The sequence below is a fragment of the Microtus pennsylvanicus genome, chromosome 1 (assembly GCF_037038515.1).
Source record: "Microtus pennsylvanicus isolate mMicPen1 chromosome 1, mMicPen1.hap1, whole genome shotgun sequence".
Classification (NCBI taxonomy): domain Eukaryota; kingdom Metazoa; phylum Chordata; class Mammalia; order Rodentia; family Cricetidae; genus Microtus; species Microtus pennsylvanicus.
In genome coordinates, this window is record NC_134579.1 from 186804353 (window position 1) to 186826428 (window position 22076).

Here is a 22076-nt window from a genome sequence, read left to right on the forward strand (position 1 = left end):
GAAAAAAACACAAGCTGACAGAATGAATTAAAAAACAAGAGTTAACAAACATAAAAAGCAAACTTCATCTTACAGATGTTTACAGAAGAAATCCTGTCTTGAAAAACAAAAACAAAACTCATGGAAATTGAACAACTCACTATTGAATGAAAAATAAGTCAAGACAAAAACTAAGAAAGATATTTAAGATTATTAGAATTGAATAAAAAGGAATAGACAGCATACCCAAACTTATGAGACACAATGAAGACAGTTCTAAGAGGCAAGTTCATAGCACTACATAAAAAAGTCAGAGCAATCCCATATTAGTAATTTAATAGCACACCTGAAAACATGAGAACAAAAAGAAGTTATACTCAAAGGAGTATTTATATTTTATTTTATAAAAAAACAATATTTTTCATTATACATACCAATCCAAGTTCTCACCTCCTCCCATTCCCTCCACTTATACTCCCACCCCACCCCCCATTCACTCCACAGAGAGGGTAAAGTCATTGCTTTGGGGTAGGTCCAAGGCCCTCCCTACTATATCTAGGCTGAGCTAAGTATCCATCCAAAGAGAATAGGTTCCCAAAAAGCCAGTACATGCAGTAGGGACAAATACTGGTGCCACTGCCAGTGGTCCCTCAGTCTGCCCCAGTCATGCAACTGTCAACCACACTCAGAAGGACTAGTTTGGTCCTATGCTTGTTTCTTCCCTATCCAGCTGGAGTTGGTAAGCTCCCATTAGCTCAGGTAGACGGTTTCAGTGGGTGAACCCATCATGGTCTTGATCTCTTTGCTCATATTCTCACTCATCTGACTCCTCAGCTGAACTTTGGGAGCTCAGTCCAGTGCTCCAATGCAGGTCTCTGCCTCTGTTTCCATCAGTTGCTGGATGAAGGTTCTATGGTGATATTTCAGATATTCACAAATCTGACTACAGGGACAGGCCAGTTTGAGCACCTTCTTCTCTATTGCTTAGGATCTTAACTGGGATCATCCTTGTGGATTCCTGGGATTTTTATTAGTGTCAGGTTTCTTTGACCCACTCTACCAATGTGTACAAATGGAGGATACATTATCAAGAAATAATCAAACTCAGGACTGGTGTGGGAGAATTGTCTGTATTCTGTCAATCATGTTTTAAATAAATGTTGATTTGCCAGGCAGGAAGTATAGAAGGGAAAACCAGACAGGAAGTAGAGGTGGAGCAAAGAGAACAGGAGTATTGTGTGAAGCAGGAAGCTCCCTCTGCAGTCCTGCCCAGATCACCGAAGAAGCAGCATGTGACCTGCCCTGCTGAGAAAGGTACTGAGCCATGTGGCTAACACAGATAATAATATTGGGCTAGTAATGGGTTGATATAAGTTATAAAAGTTAGCAAGAAGTCTGAGCTAATGGGCCAGGCAGTGATTTAATTAATACAGATTTCTGTATGATTATTTTGGGGATAAGCTAGACAGGTGACCGGGACAACAAGCAGGTGTAAGCCAGTCAGGCAGCGGGACGCAGCTCACTTCTCCCTGCTACACAGGACTAAATTTATTAAATAGAAACGAACAAATTTTAAAAACAATACAAGTAATCAAAGAAACAAAGAGGTGAACCTTTGAGAAAATGATTGACAAGTCCTTAGCCAAAGTAACTAAAAGGTGGAGAGAGAAGGTTCAAATTAATAAATTAGAGACAAAAGGGACATATAAAGCAGGCAGTGGTAGTGTACACCTTTAATCCCAGCACTAGGGAGGCAGAGGCAGGCATATCTCTGTGAGTTCAAGACCAGCTTGGTCTACCAGAGCTAGTTCCAGGACAGGCTCCAATGCTACAGAGAAACCCTGTTTTGAAAAACCCAAAAAAGGGGGCAGGCATATAAAAACAGACATCAAGGCAATTCAGAGAACCATAAGGACATAGTTTCAAAAGCCTGCACTCCACAAAATTGGAGAGTCTGAAAAAAGATATACTTTTCTCAATATTAACCAAGTCAAATCAAGATCAGATAAACAATTTCAACAGACCTAAAAGCTCCAGTAAAATAGAAGCTCCAATGAAAAATCTCCCAATAACCAAAAATGCAGAGCCAGGTGTTTTAGCACAGAATTTTACCAAATTTTCAAACAATTAGCACCAATACTCATCAAATTATTCCACAAAATAGAAACAGTAGGAATATTGATCATACAAGACCACAGTTACCCTGACCACTAAACCACAAAAAGACCCAACAAAGAAAATTACAGACTAATTTCCCTTATGAACATAGAAGTAAAAATTCTCAATGAAATATTTACACAGCAAATCCAATAAAACATCAAAAAGATCATCCACCTTGATCAAGTAGGCTTCACCCAGAGGTGGCAGGAATGCATGAACATATACAAATCAATAAATGTTATCTACCATAGAAACAGAAAGAAAGACCAAATAATCATCTCATCAGATGCAGAAAAGGTCTTCGGTAAAGATCAGCACTCTTCTTGATAAAATTCTGGGAGAGACTAGAGATACAAGAGATATACCTCAAAATAATCAGGCAATTTATAGCAATTCCACAGCCAACATCAACAGAAATGGAGAGAAACTCAAATCATTTTCACTCAAATCATGAGAAGACAAGGTTGTCCACTCTCTCCATACCTATTTAGTTTAACAGTTGAAATCTTAACTAGAGCATAAGAAAACTGAAGGAGATGAAGGGGATACAAATAGGAAGGGATAGAGTCAAAGTATCTTTAATTACAGATGATATGATTGAATATGACCCTAAAGATTTTTCCAGGAAACGTTTACAGCTGATAAAAACACTCTCACAATAGTGGCAGGATACAAAATTAACAAATAAAAAATCAGCAACTTTCCTACAAACATAAAATAATCGGACTGAGAAAAAAATCAGGAAAACTATACTTTTCTCAGTAGCCTCAAGAAATAACTTGGGGTAACTCTAACAAAACACAAAAAAGACTTGAATGACACAAACTTTAAGCCATTGAAGTAGAAATTGAGGATATCAAAAGATGGAGAGATTTCTTTTTTTTAATTATTTTTTAATTGAGAAAAGGAAAAAAACAAGTTTCCACCTCTTCCCAGCCTCCCATTTCCCTCCCCCTCCTCCTAACCTTCTCCCCCTCCTCCCACTCCTCTCCCCCTCCCTCTCCAGTCCAAAGAGCAGTCAGGCTTCCCTGCCCTGTGGAAAGTCCAAGGTCCTCCCCCTCTCCGTCCATATCTAGGAAGGTGAACATCCAAACTGGCTAGGCTCCCAAAAAGCCAGAACATGAAGTAGGATCAAAACCCCTTGCCATTGTCCTTGGCGTCTCATCAGCCTTCATTGTTCAGAGAGTTCGGTTTTATCCCATGCTTTTTCAGTCACAGTCCAGCTGGCCTTGGTGAGCTCCCAATAGATCTGCCCCACTGTCTCAGTGGGTGGGTGCACCCCTCGTGGTCCCAACTTCTTTGCTCATGTTCTCCCTCCTTCTGCTCCTCATTGGGACCTTGGGAGCTCAGTCCAGTGCTTCAGTGTGGGTCTCTGTCTCTATCTCCATCCATCACCAGATGAAGGTTCTATGGTGATATGCAAGATATTCGTCAGTATTGCTATAGGATTGGGTCATTTCAGGTTCCTTATCCTCAGCTGCCCAAGGAACTAACTGGGGACATCGCCTTGGGCTCCTGGGAGCCACTCTAGGTTCAAGTCTCTTGCCAACCCTAAGGTGGCTCCCTTAACTAAGAATTGTGGTTCCGTGCTCCCCTATCCAACCTTCTTTTATCCCAATCATCCTTTTTCCCCAAGTTTCCCCCCATCCTCCCCTTCTCCCTTTTCTCTCCCCATCTCCCCTTACCCCCATCCCACCCCACCCCCAAGATCCCAATTTTCTCCCCGGCAATTTTGTCTACTTCCCATAGCCAAGAGGATAACTATATGTTTTTCCTTGGGTTCACCTTCTTACTTAGCTTCTTTAGGTTCACCAATTGTAGACTCCGTGACCCTTATTTATGGCTAGAAACCAATTATGAGTGAGTACATCCCATGTTCATCTTTTTGGGTCTGGGTTACCTCACTCAGGATAGTGTTTTTTATTTCCATCCATTTGCATGCAAAATTCAAGAAGTCATTGTTTTTTACCGCAGCGTAGTACTCTAATGTGTAGATATTCCACACTTTCTTCATCTATTCTTCCATTGAAGGGCATCTAGGTTGTTTCCAGGTTCTAGCTATTACAAATAATACTACTATGAACATAGTTGAACAAATGCTCTTGTCATATGATAGGGCATCTCTTGGGTATATTCCCAGGAGTGGTATTGCTGGGTCCAGGGGTAGGTTGATCCCGAATTTCCTGAGAAACCGAAACACTGATTTCCAAAGTGGTTGCACAAGATCCACCAGCAATGGATGAGGGTACCCCTTCCTCGACAACCTCTCCAGCAAAGGCTATCATTGGAGTTTTTTATTTTAGCCATTCTGACAGGTGTAAGATGATATCTCAAAGTTGTTTTGATTTGCATTTCCCTGATCGCTAAGGAGGTTGAGCATGACCTTAAGTGTCTTTTGGCCATTTGAAATTCTTCTGTTGAGAATTCTCTGTTCAGTTCAGTGCCCCATTTTTTAATTGGGTTAATTAGCATTTTAAAGTCTAGTTTCCTGAGTTCTCTATGTATTTTGGAGATCAGACCTTTGTCTGTTGTGGGGTTAGTGAAGATCTTCTCCCAGTCAGTAGGTTGCCTTTTTGTCTTAGTGACAGTGTCCTTTGCTTTACAGAAGCTTCTCAGTTTTAGTAAGTCCCATTTATTCAATGTTGCCCTTAATGTCTGTGCTGCTGGGGTTATACATAGGAAGCGATCTCCTGTGCCCATCTGTTGTAGGGTACTTCCCACTTTCTCTTGCTGGCATAACTGGATGTCAGCCTGTAGAAGAATGAAAATAGACCCATATATATCACCATGCACAAAACTCAAGTCCAAATGGATTAAAGACCTCAATATCAGTGCGAACACATTGAACCTGATAGAAGAGAGATTTCTTATGCTCATGGATCAGTAGGATTAATATAGTGAAAATGGCCATCTTATCAAAAACAATCTACAGAGTCAATGCAATCTCATTAAAAATTCCAACATAATTTATTACAGAAATTGGAAGGATTTTTTCAGCTTTAAATGGAAACACAAAAACCCAGGATAACACAAACAATCCTTAATAATAAAAGAACTGCTGGAGGTGTCACCATCCCAGATCCATACAGAGTTATAGTAATAAAACAGCATGATATTGGCTAAAAAACAGATACACTGGTCAGTAGAATAGAACTGAAAACCCAGAAATAAATCTACACACCTATGGACACCTTATTTGTGATAAAGAAGTAATAAAAAGACAGTAACAACTTCAACAAATGATACTAAGCATACCCTCTGCATGTAGAAGGCAAACATCCATATTTATCACTGTGCACAAAATTCAACTCCAAATATGTCAAAGACCTCAACAAAAAGAAGTACAGTGAATCTAATAGAAGAGAAAGTGGAAAATAGTTTTAAATTCATTGGCACAGGAAAATACTTCCTGATTAGAACACCTTTAGCACAGACAATAAGATTAACAATTAATAAATGGGACCACATGAAACTGGAAAGCTCTTATATGTCAAAGGACACCATCATTTGGACAAAGTAGCAGGCTAGGAATGGAAAAAGATTTTTATCAACCACACATCCAATAGATGGGAGATATCCAAAGTAAATAAGGAACTCAAAAAATCTGGACATGGAGCCGGGTGGTGGCGGTGCACACTTTTAATACCAGTACTCCGAGGCAAAGATAGGTGGCTTCTCTGTGAGTTCAAGGCCAGCCTGCTCTATAAGAGCAAGTTTCAAGCTACATAGAGAAACCTTGTCTAGAAAAACCAACAAAACAAACAAACAAACAGAAAAGTGGACAACAAGAAAACAAGCATCTCAATTGAAAATTCAAGTACTTGGTTCTCAAAAGAGGAAACAAAAATGACTGAGATGTGCTTAAATAAATGTTCAATATCCTTAGTCATCAGGGAGATGAAAGTCAAAACTACTTTGAGATTTCATCTTATACTAGTTACAATGGCCAAGATCAATAAAACAAATGACAGCTCATGCTGGTGAGGGTGTGGAGCAAGGGGAACACTCATCCATTGCTGGTGGGTGTGCAAACTTGTATAACCACTATGAAAATCGGTGTGGCTGTGGCAATTCCTCAGTAAACTGGGAATCAATCTACATCGAGAACTAGCTATACCACTCGTGGGCATATATCCAAGGAATGCTTTATTCTACTACAGAGACACTTGCTCAACCATCTTCATTGCTGCCTCTTTCATACTAGCCTGAAATTCAAAAGAGCATTGATATCGGCCAGTGGATAAATGAATAAAGAAAATGTGGTACATTAATATTATTAGTCAGTTTTTAAAAATAAAATCATGAAATTCACAAGTAAATGGTTGGAGCCAGAAAAATATTATTCTGAGTGAGGTAAACAAGACCCAGAGAGACAAATATGGCATGTATGAGCTTATATGTGGATATTAGCTGTTAAGCCATTGATAAATAGATTATAATCCATATAACCATAGAGGTTAGGTCGAGAGTAAGAGACTAGTGGAGAAGGATTGGTCTCATTAGGAAAGGAAAGAGAATAGACAGTTATGGATTGGCAGGAGGTTGGAAAGCTGGAATGGGAGGATCAAATGGGAAGGAGATTGGACATGGAAGCAGAAGGTGAGAAAAAATATAGGGAGGAATATCTAAAACTAAGGGCCATTTGATATGCAGAATGGAAACACAATACAGGAGAACCTTTCAAAAATATTTTCATATAAAGGTGATGGGTATGCAATATTTCTAGACACCAAACAAAGCTTTCAATACCAGAAATAGGTTATATCCAATTGATTTATTGGCCAAAGGGATCACATGGGAACCCCCAATCAACCCAAGCTATTGCAAAGGTGTTGGTTGCTTTCCACAAACTGATAGTAAACTATTACTGAAAACAGTACCTACCCAACTTATTGAACACACAAAAGTTGAGCTGGTGCCTACAAACACCCTAAAAACTAGTGTTTCTGATACTGGAAGTTACTCTGAATGCTCCCAAAGGAGAAAGGTAAACAACAACCCAGCTATAAATCCTTCAATCTGCAATGGTAATCTGCCTGCGATATATGCTGATGCAATAGTGGCACAAAGCTTGTGGGAGTAACTAACCAATATCTGATTGGATTTAAGGCCCACTCCACGAGTTGGAACCATACCCAACACTGCTTGGGTGACCAAGAATCTGAGACTAGATAGGCTTGGGAATTAGGGGAAACCCAAATCTATTGTTCTGCTAAAGTAACATATGAACTTCTGTCAATGCAGTTCATCATATAAACAAACTGAAAGAAAAAATAAAACACATGATCACTTCATTAGATGTTGAATAAGCCTTTGACAAAATCCAACACCTCTTCATGATAAAGGCCTTGTAGAGATCAGGGATACAAGAAACATACCTAAACATAATGAAAGCATAATGAACAGCTAGCCAACAACCAGTATCAAATGAAATTGAGACAAGCTCAAGCAATTCCACCAAAATCAGGAGCAAAACAAGGCTGTCTACTGTCTCCATATCTACTCAGTATGTATGCAAAGTTCTAGCTAGAGCAATAAGAAAATGAAAAGAGATCAAGGGGATACAAACTGAAAAAGAAGAAGTCATACTTTGACTCTTTGCAGATGATATGGTAGTATATAGAAGTGACCCTATAAATTCTACCAGGAAATCCTACAGCTGATAAACACCTTCAGTAATGTAGCAGGATATAAGATTAACTCAAAAAAATTAGTAGCCCTTCTATATACAAATAATAAATGGGCTGAGAAAGAAAACAGAGAAACAACACCCTTTATAATAGTCATAAATAATATAAAATATTGTGGGGGTAACACTAACTGAACAAGTGAACAATCTGTATGACAAGAACTTTAAATTTTTGAAGAAAGAAATTGAAGAATGCACCAGAAAATGGAAAGATCTCCCATGCACTTGGATAGGTAGGATTAACATAGCAAAAATGGCAGTCTTAGCCGGGCTGTGGTGGCGCATGCCTTTAATCCCAGCACTGGGGAGGCAGAGGCAGGTGGATCTCTGTGAGTTCGAGGCCAGCCTGGTCTACATGAGCTAGTGCCAGGACAGGAACCAAAAGCTACAGAGAAACCCTGTCTCGAAAAATCCAAAAAAAAAAAAGGCAGTCTTACCGAAATCAACCTACAAATTAAATAAAATACTCATCACATTACCAACACAATTCTTCACAGACCTGAAAAGAACAACATTCAATGTCACATGGGAAAACAAAAAACCCAGGATAGCTAAAATAATCCTGTACAATAAAGGAATTTCCAGAGGTATCACAATCCCTGACTTCAAGCTCTATTATAGAGCTATAGTAATAAAAACAGTTTGGTACTGGCGTAAAACAGTCAGGTGGATCAATGGACTTGAATCAAAGACCCTGACATAAATCCACACACCTATAAATACTTGATCTTTGACAAAAATTACAGCCAAAAATATACAATGGAAAAAAGAAAGCATCTTCAACAAATGGTGCTGGCATAACTAGATGGTGACATGTAAAAAATGCAAATAGACCCATATCTATCACCCTGCACAAAACTCAAGTCTAAGTGGATGAAAGACCCCAACATAAATCCAGTTACACTCAACCTGATAGAAGAGAAAGTGGGGAATAGCCTTAAATGCATTGGCACAGGAGACTACTTCCTGATTATAGCACCAGTAGCACAGACACTGAGATCGACAATTAATAAATGAATTCTCTTGAAACTGAAAGGCTTCTGTAAGGTGAAGGATATGGTAAATAAGACAAAATGATAGCCTACAGAGTGAGAAAAGATCTTTACCAACCCCACATTTTACAGAGGGCTGTTCTTCAAAATATATAAAGAACTCAAGAAGCTAGACATCAATATACCAAATAATCCCAATAAAAATGGGCTACAGATTTAAACAGAGAATTCTCAACCGAGAATCTCAAATGGCTGAGAAACACTTAAAGAGTTGTTCAATATCCTTAGCCATCAGGGAAATGCAAATCAAAATGATTCAGATACCATCATATACCTGTCAGAGTGACTAAGATAAAAAAAACTCTAATGACAGCCTTTGTTGGAGAGGATGTGGAGTAAGGGGACACTCCTCCATTTCTAGTTGGAGTACAAACTTGTACAATCACTTTGGAAACCAGTATGGCTTTCAGAAAACTGGAAATCCATTTACCTCAAGACCCAGCTATACCACTCTTGGTCATATACCAAAAGGATGCTCAATCATGCCACAAGGACACTTGCTCAACTATGTTCGTAACAGCATTGTACTAATAAACAGAACCTGAAAATAACCTAGATGCCACTCAACTGAAGAATGGATAAAGAAGGTATGGTTCATTTTCACAATGAAATATTACTCAGTGGTAAAAAACAATGACATCATGAAATTTGGAGGTAAATGGATGGAACTAGAAGAAAATCATACTGAGTAAGGTAACTCAGACACAGGAAGACTAACACAGTATGTAATTATTCATAAATGGATATTAGATGTGAAGCAAAGGATATCCAGGCTGCAATCCACAGTCTCATAAAAGTTAAAAAACAAGAAGGAGCCTAAGAGAGATATATGGATTGCCCTGGGAAGGGAAAATATATGAGATCTCCTGGGTAAACTGTGGGTGTGGAAGAATAGAGGGGAGGAAATGGGAATGGGAATATGAAGGATCAACATGGTTAAGTTGGGGAAGGGACGGAGAGGGAGAGCCATGGAAGAGATATCTTGATAAAGGGGACCATTATAGGGCTAGAGAGAAACCTGGTGCCAGGGAAACTTCCAGGAATCCACAAAGATGACCCCAGGTAAGACTCCTAGCAATAGTGGAGAGGGTGCCTGAACTGGCCTTTTCCTGTAATCAGACTGGTGACTACCCTAATTGTTATCATAGAACCTTCATCCAGTATCTGATAGAAGTAGATGTAGAGATCCACAGCCGAGCACTTGAATGAGTTCTGTGAGTTACCTTACTCAGTATGATTTTTTTTCTAGTTCCATCCATTTACCTCCAAATTTTATGATGTCATTGTTTTTTACCACTGGCCTCGAACTCACAGAGATCCGCCTGCCTTTGCCTCCCGAGTGCTGGGATTAAAGGCGTGTGCCACCACCACCTGATCATCACATAATGTTTTTATCAGAGCTTTTTCCTTTTCTTTTCTTTTTAATTTTTACCTTATGGGTCCTTTGAGTATATATATTATGGCCTCCAATTTTGTGTTTTAAACATGTATGTGCAAACATGTATGTCTCTATATCTATATACACCTTGTGATTTTTCTTTGACTTGTTCCTTTTGTTTGTTTTGTCCTATTCCAATTTGTTTCATCTTATTTGATTTAATTTTTCATTAATTGGATGCCTGTTGATTTTCTAAGGCAATACAGAAAAAGTGTGGATCCAGGTAGGAGGGGAAGTGGAGAAAATTTTGGAGGAGTTAGGGGATGGGAAACCATAATCAGAATATATTGTATGAAAAAGTCTATATCTGATAAAAGAAAAATAGAAGGAAAAATAGAAAATCATCCCCTGATCAAAGGCATTGTTTCTCACACTACACTTAGATAATGGATGACTCAAGTTTGTGCAATCTGGAGAAAAGTACCCTCGGATCTGCTTATAGATGTCATTCCTGCTTTCTTCCTTTCTTCCTTCCTTCCTTCTTTCTTTCCTTCATTCATTCCTTTTTTTATACTATTTTTTTGTGAAAAAAAGCTTGTTTTTTTTCTTTTAAATCTAAGAGAGCTTTAGTGCATCTATGACCTTTGACAATAGAAGGGACCAAAACACTGTGACAACAGCGCACAGTGACTCACACATACTGTAGTCCATAAGGGTTAATCGGCCTGCCTGAGAATCCGTATCCTTCACATGAGCTTGAGTCCCCTGGTGACCATGTAGAAGTACATCCTTAGTAGCTGTGAAGTGTGGCCCAGAGTTTGGCCTGATAGTCTACGCAACACTTTGAGAAGAAAGACTCTTAACTATGGGGAGAAGACTATGGATGTTTTCTATAAAATGCTCAATTATAAACCCCTCAACCTTTGAGGATTTAGGTTTTATCATAGCTATAACTCTGTTACAGTAACATGGTTGCATATCACTATGGACAGTGATTAAGAAGCAGACCCAAGTTTCAATAAGGCTTTGCTGAAGGCTATTTTTCAACCATTTAAATTAAGAAATGATTAATAGATTTTATGCCACTTGAAAGTATGCATTCCAGATTGGACTCATATACCATATGCTAGCCTCAAAACTTACCATTTGACTTTCTCTGCCAATGACCTATGGCACTGTCTCATAAATGCACCTTCGCCTAGGGGAAATGGTGGAAAGACACAGTCCTGCGCCCATTCTCACTGTAACCAAAGACTGCGATTTCATTTCCTAGCTGCCCAGACATGAATTATCACACAGAAACTAGAGTAATTACAACACTGTTTGTCCAATGGTTCAGGTGTATGCCTAGCTAGTTCTTACATCTTAAAGTAACCCATTTCTAGTAATTGTGTATAAGGTTGTGGCTTACCAGTAAGGTTCTAGCATCCTTCCTCGTCAGCAGTTACATGGCATCTACCTGACTCTGCCTTCTTTTTCCTTGCATTTAGTTTTGTTTTCCCACCTAGCCCTATCCTGCCCTGCCATAGAACAAAGAAGCTTCTTTATTAACAAAATTGTAATAAAACATATTCAGAGCATTGAAGGCGTAAGTCATAAACAATGCCACACCAGTTTGGAATTATGATTAATAGGGTGGTATTTATTTAAAGGGGAAAAAACTTACAGATCACTGTCAGCCCTCTGCGTAACCAGGAAGGAAGTCTAGTCACCAGCAGAGCAGGAAGTGAAGAGAGAGAGGAGAGGGAAGTGGCCGCTTTTTTAAAGGCAGAGAGACCACGCCCCAATGGGCTGGTATCTCAGCGGTGATAGGCTGGAGGAGTGGGAGGACCTCCCGTAACAGAGCTTACAGAGGGGAATCCCACACCATTTCAGAGTCATTATGTAGTCACGAATCATAATATCCCAACCCAATGGTAGACACATGATTGAAGGTACGCCATTCATGGATTCTCTCCCAGGCATCAGTTTTGGGGAGGATATGACCTAAGGATTCATGGTGTCAGTTTCTCCTATTATGGTATTCATCATTTCAGCTACCTAGCCACTAGAGACTACTGAGATTATCTCCTTCCATAGAATTATTTCCCAATGGTAGTTTGCACACACCTGAAGCTTTTTATGTTTAACCTATACCAGCATATTTATTGTCATTAACTTCAAATGGGTCCTCTTTGACAGCCTCACGAACATGAATCTGGGCCCATTACTTTTCCCCACTAGTACAGTAGAAAGCTATCGCAATAGAGCTGGTGACATAGCATTGTGATTTAAAAAAAAAAAAAACCAAGGTTGGGGCTGGAGAGATGGCTCAGAGGTTAAGAGCACTGACTGCTCTTCTAGAGGTCCTGAGTTCAATTCCCAGCAACCACGTGGTGGCTCACAACCATCTGTAATGAGATCTGGTGCCCTCTTCTGGCTTGCAACCATACATGCAAGCAGAACACTGTATATGTAATAAATAAAATAACTAAATAAATAAATAAATCTTTTAAAAAAAAAACTAAGGTTATGACTTCCTGCATCTGATGTGGCAACTTGGCAGGCTCCAGCAGTCTAGAGAGTTTCCCCCGAGCATGCTTCTTGGAGTGTGCCCAGCTGTGCCTATGAAAAGCTTCAGCAACATGCTACAGCCAGCAGTGCCCAGTGGCCAGCAGATGCCCCTAGAATGAATCTCAGATAGTCTTGTTTCAAGATAGTCTAACGAGACACTGGGAGCCACCATCCTCAGCAGTCTCCACCTGAGAGATTTGTAGCGAGTTCTACTGGAATGGCCTCATTAGTCCTAGGTTCCAATCAACCATAAATGAAAAGTTCTGATCCCAGGTATGATTCCACGTGGCACTTAGATTCCTATGGCCTACACTTAAAAAACCCATCCAACTACTGTTAGCCTTTTCTCCTATATCTTTTAAAAAGCACATTTTCTCTACATATGTGTGTGCTAGTACGTACCTCTATGAATATAGACATACATATTTTATTAATAGTTCTAGAACCACTTTATTACGGATGACCTTTTTTAGATAGACATTTCGTATGCAGAGTTTCTGAACCAGAACAATGCTTCATCTTATAATAGTACAGTTAGTTTATCTACAAACAACAGGAAATTTAACAGTAATTTTGTTATGTAGCACAAGCGAACATTTAAATTCTCCAATTTCCCCCAATCCAGGATCGCATAAGAACGAAATTGCATTTAATTATGTCGCTTTCATTTCCTTTGATCCAGAGTAGTTTCTCAGTCTCTGTGTTCCACAATTATAATGTTTTTGGATCATATGGGCAGTAGTCTTATAAAGTGTCCTTCAACTTGAGCATGTCCACGGATGTCCAATGTCTCTTGATGAGCAGACACAGATTACACATTTTTGGCAGACATGTCAAAGAAATGATGCCGCATGCTTTCCAGAGCGTTTTGTATCATAAGGGATGTGAATGTCAGTGTGCGCTGGGATTGATGATGTTGGCTTTGAAGTCTTTTTATTAAGGGAGTGTCTGTCAGTTTATCTCTGGAAAGTCATCATTTGCTTCCTTTGAATTAACGAGACATATGTGGGGAAATATTTTGGTAGTATGTCCTTATTATTCTGATCCTCTCCTTCCTCAAGAACATCTTTTTCTCTCCCAACCCCCATAAAGTGAACCCTGGTAGAAAATCAATGGCTCTATGCTTCAACACAAGCATTACAGTATCAGAAAACTCACCTTTATGCCACTTGTGGCAAACCACTAGTTACTAAGTAGGGTTTAAGACTTCCTTAGTTCCTTACTCCCTCCTCTCTATCCGATTTGAAAACATAGAGCTTTGTATCCAAAGTTTATGAACTTATGTTTTGTGTTATTATTTTATTTTGGTGCATTTTTAAATTTGAATGTTTTTCCTCCTACAAATAGTATTATACTTACATAATCACTTCCAACTTCACACTCTTTGTAGAGATCTAATTGTCCTATATAGCATCACAATTTTCCATAGTTATTGTGTGGATATGTAATAGTGTGTTCAACCATCTTCTACATGGGGACATTTACCTCATTTCAATATCTTCTAGAAAAGATAATGTAGTAAATAATGCTTGTATAAATTTTTAGGTTTTATATATACCTTCAGGATAAATTCTGAAAATGGTTATTTCTCTATTAAAGCACAAATGCATAAACAGTTTTTAAAGAGTACCCGAGGCTTCTTTTACAAAGTCAGAACTACACTGAATCCTCACGAGCAGTATATGAATATTTAGGCCAACATTGGAGGCAAGTTTTCCCTCATGTTTGGGTAATCTAGTCTAGAGAATATAGGAAGGAAGGGAGAGAAGAAGGTAAGAAGCAGGGAAGAAGGAAGGTGGTGTGTGTGTGTGTGTGTGTGTGTGAGAGAGAGAGAGAGAGAGAGAGAGAGAGTTTCCAACCCTTGATTCCCACTGTATGTAACATGAAATAAGTAGAACACCAAAAGAGCTGGGAAACACATCAGTGCATTTATTGAGACATAAATGTGACATTTCATACCTGAGTGGAAAGCATACATTTTTCAGCAAATATTGATAGGCAAATGGCTCATTGTTTTCTGTGGGACCTCAGATATCAACTGTAGAATAGGTAATTCAGTTCAACTCCTGACAGAAATAACTGAAGAGCCTAGACAAAACCAGGAAATAGCTTCCTTAAAATACAACCAAAGACTGGAAGTGGTATACCGTGCATGCCTCTAATCCCAGCACTGGGAAGGCAGGATTGGGGAGGAGCAAGATTAGGATGCTCCACTCCTAGCTGAGAAGCTATTGAGAAGGGCTAGCTACTGGAGGAGAGAGTTAGTTCTCTTCAGAAATGCAGCTCCTGAGAGGTTACTCAAGCTGACATACCGAGAAATAGATGAATGGTGAACATAAAACTCCAGACCTGCAGAAGTATATGCACATTAAAGCAGAGTCATGTCATACCGAAGGATGAAGAGTGACAGAAGTTATAACCATGTCAGCAAATACAAAGGGATTTAAAAAAATTTTTAATCCCTTTAAATAATAAAGTGGTTGAAACAAAAATAAAAATGGATTGTGACGTCTCTAAAATAGGCAAAATCTAATGGTATAGTAATAGTAAGGTATACTGTTTTAGCTTCTTAGATTAAGGTGAAGATGTATAATGTTTGAATGAAGACTGAAAAATTAAAAGTACTTGTGGTGATCTATAGAAAGATGAATGGGTAGCACTAATAAATTAATATTACACATAAAAATGTGGAAATGTAAAATACAGAAAAAGAAAAAGGTAAAGACCAAGGTGGGGGGAGAGAAAATTATGTTCTTGTAGAGTTAGCTCTAATCACTGTGTTGATTAAATGTAAATGGTCTAAGAAGTACTTCATTTAAAAACTGTAAACTAGCCAGGCAGTGGTGGCATAGGTCTTTAATCCCAGCACTTGGGAGGCAGAGGCAGAAGATCTCTGTGAGTTTGAGGCCAGTCTGGTCTAAGGTGTGAGTTCCAAAACAGTCAGGGCAACTCAGAGAAACACTGTCATAAAAAAAAAATAAAAGTAGAAATTCTCATACACAAGAAAGGACCACTTATTTGCTGTCTATTTGCTGTCTATAAAGGAGCACACTTGGCACATTATCAGGGCAAGGGGCACCATACAAATATATACATAAATACTATCCATAAGAAAGCTTGAGTACCAATACTACCACCAGATAAAGGTCACACGACAAAGAGTCTTACCAACAATAAAGGATAGCTCATAATGAAAGCAGGGGTATGCTGACGAAAATGGATGCACATAGCATTCAAGACACTAAAACAGCAGAGTCATAAATGCAAAATCATTGTGAGGGCTATACAGTAAAATCCTTGAAAAAAACAGAGCAAATTGAAAAGTATAAATAAACCTCAACTGTGTAAGGCTGGAAATCTATGGAGCTCAATCTGAAATGGTAGACAAAAACAAGTGAAAACTGACTCACTCTCATCTCAAAACTGAATATTCAAGAGTTCAAGGCCAGCCATAGTTACAGCAGTGAAATTTGATAATCAGATAAAATGAACAAATTCCATGAAAGATACAAAGTATCAAATCTCACCAAAGAATAGTCAACTATGAAGAAATCTCACCAGAATACCGAAGGCTGCTATCCTGCCTCGCCCTACTTGCTATTTAGAGAGCACTGCATCAAACCTGCACAGAGCAGCACTCTTTTCCAGAGTGCATGGGATAGTTACCACATTCTCAGCCCCACATGAAACCACTGGGCATTCAAATGGATTGAAAACATATAGACCCTTCCCACTCCCCTTATTAGTTAGTGGTTTTGCTTTCTGCTGTTTCAGTTACCCACAACCAACCACAACCTAAAGATATCAAATGGAAAGTTTAGAAGTAAGCAATTCATACATTTTAAATCATATACTCTTCTGAGGGCTGTGATCAAACATCCCGCAATCCTGCTGCATCTGCCCAGAATATTCTCAGTCCAGTGTGTCCACACAGTATAACTATGGACTTGTTGGTCAGTAAGTGGTTCTCCTTGCTTCCAGATCAACCGTCATGGAACCACAATTTTGTATTCAAGCAATCATCAGTTTACTAAATAAGGGTTCAGAAGTGGAAGAATTAGCAAGACTGGCAATTCAGACAAGCCTGAGAATCCAGAGTGTTGCCTCTAAGCAAAAAGGTGCGTGTTCTCAACTTACTAAGGGAGGAAAACAAGTTGTATGCTGAGGTTGGCTGGCCGTATAGTAAGTTTAAATTCTCTTCCTATGCAATTGTGAATAGAAAAGGGAAATTTGTGCTGGCTTTCCAGAGGTCACAGCCACAGTGTAAGCATTTAAGGTAAAGCAGTGTGATAAGTGTTCTTCACTGACTGTGGACTAAGGTAGTTACTTGCCAAGGACCCTTAATGGAATTAAAAAAAAATAATATCTGCAGTAGGCATGACAGTACAGACCTATAATCCAAGCACTTGGGAAGTGGAGACAGGAGGATCAAAGGTTTAAGACCTCTTTAGCTATAAAGCAAAAATATGATAATTAAATAATATAAAAAATCCCATGAAAGATAGAAGGTACCAACCACATATAGAGGAGTTGGGCGTGGTGGTGCATACCTTTTTTGCAGCACTAGGGAAGCAGGGGCAGGTGGGTCTCCATAAGTCTGAAGTCAACCTTGACTATGTACTGAGATCCAGTCTTACGGAAGGAAGGAAGTAAAGGGAATAATGGGGAGAGAGTTTAGTATTTGGAGCTGTCGCTGCACAAGGAACGACGGTGAGCATTAGAGTCCAGGATTCAGAACCCATGTAAATAGCAAACAGAGATGATGATTTGCCATAATTTCAGGAATTACAGAGACAGGGGTCCTATGAGTGAGCAGGCTAGCTAGACTCCTTGTATCAGGGAACTCAGGCTTGCCTGTGAGATTCTGAACAAAACAGTAAGATGGAAAGACATCCAACATCAACCTAGGGCCTACACAAACACACATGCATGCACACTCAGAAACACATGCGGATGCAAACATGCATGTGTGCTAAACATACACATACATTATAAAAAGAAAAAGTAAAGAATAAATATTCTAAAAGAACTGTATGAACAAACTGAATGTACAATTTTAAAATTTCCTCAAAAGAACTCTGGCTTCAGTACCTGGGGCCAATAACTACTGTAAAATATTTCCTAACAAAGAGAATTTAACAGAGTTGAATGTCACATTTCTATTAACAGAAATGTGTAAAATCACAGTTACTTGTAAATAAATTCATGAAAAAGTAATCTATGTACAAACATAAATCACAGGGAAATACATGAAATGAGCAAAAAATGTAAATACAGCTTAGGTGATACAGCCAGGGTAATCGTAGGATTGAGTTTAAATAATCTCCCTGGAAAGGAAAACTAATATTAACTGCTCTGCCAAGAAGCTAGGAAAAAATGGATCATCTGAATTTAAAAAAAAAAAAAAGCCAAACAGCAGGAAAACAAGAGCAGAATATCAGTTGAACAGAAATGTCCAACTATAGAAAAATTAGTCAACTAACAGCTCACTCTTTGAAAGTATGAAAGAAATTTGTAAACCACTCTCTAAGCTGAGTAAAAATATTTCCACAAAATTAAGGTTACTAAAAACATAAATACCAGAAATAAAAGAGAAAATCACTACAAAACCAACATATTTCAAAAAGAACCATAAAGAAATATTACGACTAACTTTAGATCAAATTTGATAATTAGACAAAATGAACAAATTTCATAGAAGAGGCAAAGCAACAGATCACTCACGAGTAAACAGAAATTCCAAGTAGCATTATCTTAACAATCTGAATGTGTCATTTAAATTTTCCCACAAAGGAACACTGACTTTAATAGCTTCCCCGGTAAGCTCTTTTCAGCTATAATAATGATGATGATGCAGTTCTAGAGAAACTCTCTTAGAGAAAAGAGAAAAAAGGGACATGTCAAATTCATGTTATAAGAACAGCTTTCTCCATATACCAAAGCAAACATACTATCAGAACAGAAGAGTACACAAGAAAAAGAAAATCTTCAAAGAAATACTAGAAAATAAAAAAGTAATATTCATTAATCATACATCATGACAAATTATGACTTCTATTTGGGATGTAAGGCTGCTTAAAGTTTTGAACACTTACCAAAACAGGGACAGGCGAGATGGCAAAGGCACTTGCTACCAAGTTTGACAACTTGAGTTGATCTGTAGGGCCCACATGAAAGGAGAGAACACTCCCATAAGTTGTTCACTGACCTTCACAGGCATAGGGTGGTCACTGTGGGACACTCCTCCCCCAACAAATAATAAATAAAATGTAATAAATTAGCCAAAATCAACTCATCAGGTTAGCATAAAAAGGGAAAAAGTTGTCGTATAACCATCTCAATAGGCAGGAAAACATTCAACAAGATTCAAATCATCACTAAAACTTGGAAAATTAGAAATAAGTGGGAATCTCTTTAAACCAATGAAAGGTTTCTCTAATAATGATTAACCCCATCATCTATCCAGCTGAACGTCTTATTGACTCCCTTCTATGATTAAAGACAAGGCAAGAGTATGCTTTCTCATAATTGTTATTCAATTAAATGGGTATTGTTCTCCAGTAGTAAGTTGTCAATGCAGTTAGACTATAAAAATGCAAACCACATAGAAGGATGAAACTGTCTGAATATGTAGGTGATATAATTATGTATTCCAAAAGTGGTAAAGAAGTTACAATGCAAAAGAAAATATTTGGATAATTTATTTTAATAGTGACTGTGGCGGGATACTGTACAAATACAATAAAATCAAGAAAATATATTTTAGCAAGTAACATTAGAAAGTACAGTTCAGCCAGGCGGTGGTGGCGCACGCCTTTAATCCCAGAACTCGGGAGGCAGAGGCAGGCGGATCTCTGTGAGTTCGAGACCAGCCTGGTCTACAAGAGCTAGTTCCAGGACAGGCTCCAAAAAACCACAGAGAAGCCCTGTCTCGAAAAACCAAAAAAAAAAAAGAAAGTACAGTTCAAATATTATTGTTTAGATAGGTGTGGTGATACATGCCTTTCATCCTAGCACATGGGAGATGGAGGCAGCAAGATTAAGGGTTCAAAACCAGTGACAACTACATGAGGCTCTCTGTCCCCTTCCAAAAGGTTGAAAATGTAGATCAATGTTTGTTAGAATACTGGTAATGACCAACAAGTTTAGAAGAGAATGAAGAGGAACCATGAAAGGGAAGGAGCTACAGAAGGAAGTCACCTAATTCTGCTTATGGTCACTCAAAGAAATACTACCAGTCTCCCAAGTCATGTATTCATGGCACAGGCCCAAATGAGCAAAGGAAAAACCAGTGAAATCAATTGAGACACCACTCAAGAAAGCAAGAGCACATTAGCATCTGACATAACAAAGGTTAAATGCCTACTAAAAAAAAACACCAGTTTTCTCAAAATAGTAACAGAATCCCAAATCTATACATCCTGAGAGTCACCATGTCCAGGATACCAACCCAAACTTTCACCATAAAAATTAGCAGGGGAGGGCTATGATCCATTTCAAGAAAAAAGACAATTAATAGATGGTGACCCTGGGGTTATCAGAATTTTGGAGTTATAAGACAAGGTATTCATGACTTTTTCAGCTCTCACTGAGGTGAAGATGAACATGTTGAGATGAGTGAAAGGCAGGCATTTGCATTGCAGAAATAGATTACATTTAAAAAGGACATAAAATATTAGAATTAAAAGCATATAGGGACTAGAGGTATAAGTTAATGGTATGGTGTGTAGCTAGCATTTCTGAAGCCCTGGGTTCAATTCCTAGCACCCCAAAAACATATAAAAACATAAAAATCTCACTGGATGATTCAAAAACAGAGACAGGTGGCAGAATAAAGAGTTGGTTTCCAAGTCCTGGCTATTACAGGTAATGCTGCTATGAACATAGTTGAACAAATGCTCTTGTAGTATAAGATCTCTGAGCATCTTTTGGATATATTCAAGAGTGGAATTGCTGGATCCTGAGGTAGGTTGATTCCCAGTTTTCTCAGGAACCGCCACACTGATTTCCAAAGTGGTTGCACAAGTTTGCATTCCCACCAGCAATGGATGAGTATTCCCCTTGCTCCACAACCTCTCCAGCATAGGCTATCATTAGTGTTTTTGATTCTGACAGGTGTAAGATGGTATCTCAGGGTTGTTTCGATTTGCATTTTCCTGATAGCTAAGGACAAAGAACAGGTCCTTAAGTATCTTTTGGCCATTTGAAATTCTTCTGATGAGAATTCTCTGTTTAGTTCAATATGCCACTTTTTAATTGGGTTATTTAGAATTTTATTGTCTAATTTCTTGAGTTCTTTAGTGGGAGGTGGGGCTTGGACTTTCCACAGGGCGGGGTGCATGGCACTCCCTTAGGGTTGGAGGAGTAGGGAGAGGGTTTGTGAAGGGAGAGGGAGGGGACTGGGAGGAGGGGAGGGAATAAGAATTTGGATTGTTTTTTTTTTAAGTAATAAAAAAGGAAAAAAGAATAAAGAGTTGGTGGACTTTGATTTAGATAAGTAGAAAGGTAAAAAGAAAGAAAAAATATAGATTTTTTTAAAGGAAGAAAGAATGAGAAGATGGATCAGCAAATATAAGCATTTGCCATATGTGACTCTTGAATGAGAAGGGCCCCGTAGGCTCATATGTTTGAATACTTGGTCTCTAATTAGTGGAACTGTCTGGAAAGGGTTAAGAGTTTTGGCCTTAATGGAGGAGGTTTGTCAAGGGGGATGGACTTTGATGTTTCAGAAGCCCATACCATCCCCAATTAGCTATCTCTGCTTCTCTGAGCTTCGTGCTTGTAGATCAGGATGTCAATCTCAGCTACTGCACTAATGTCATGCCTGTCTGCTCTTGCCGTGTTCCCTGACATGTCGGTCGTCAACTCACCCTACGAAAAGGTACGGCCCCAATGAACTCTTTCTTCTGAAAGTTACCTTGGTCGTGAAGTCTTGTGACAGCAACTGAAAAGTAACTATGACACTATGTAAACATGAAAGCCTGAATTAGAATCCTCAGAACACATGTAACCCTGTTTGCATAGCCTGAAAGTCTGTAATCTCGGAATTTCTATAAGAAGATGAGAGACAGAGGCAGGAGGATCCATGGAAATTCATGGAGCAGCTAGTTTGGTATACACCATGGAAAAATAATAAAGAGCCTTTGTTGCAAACAAAGTAAAAGTAAAGGACTGACACCCGAGGTGTCCCTGACCTTCACATATACACTCACACACATGAATGTGCACACGCAGAGAGAGATTTTTATTTTTAAAAATAAAATGG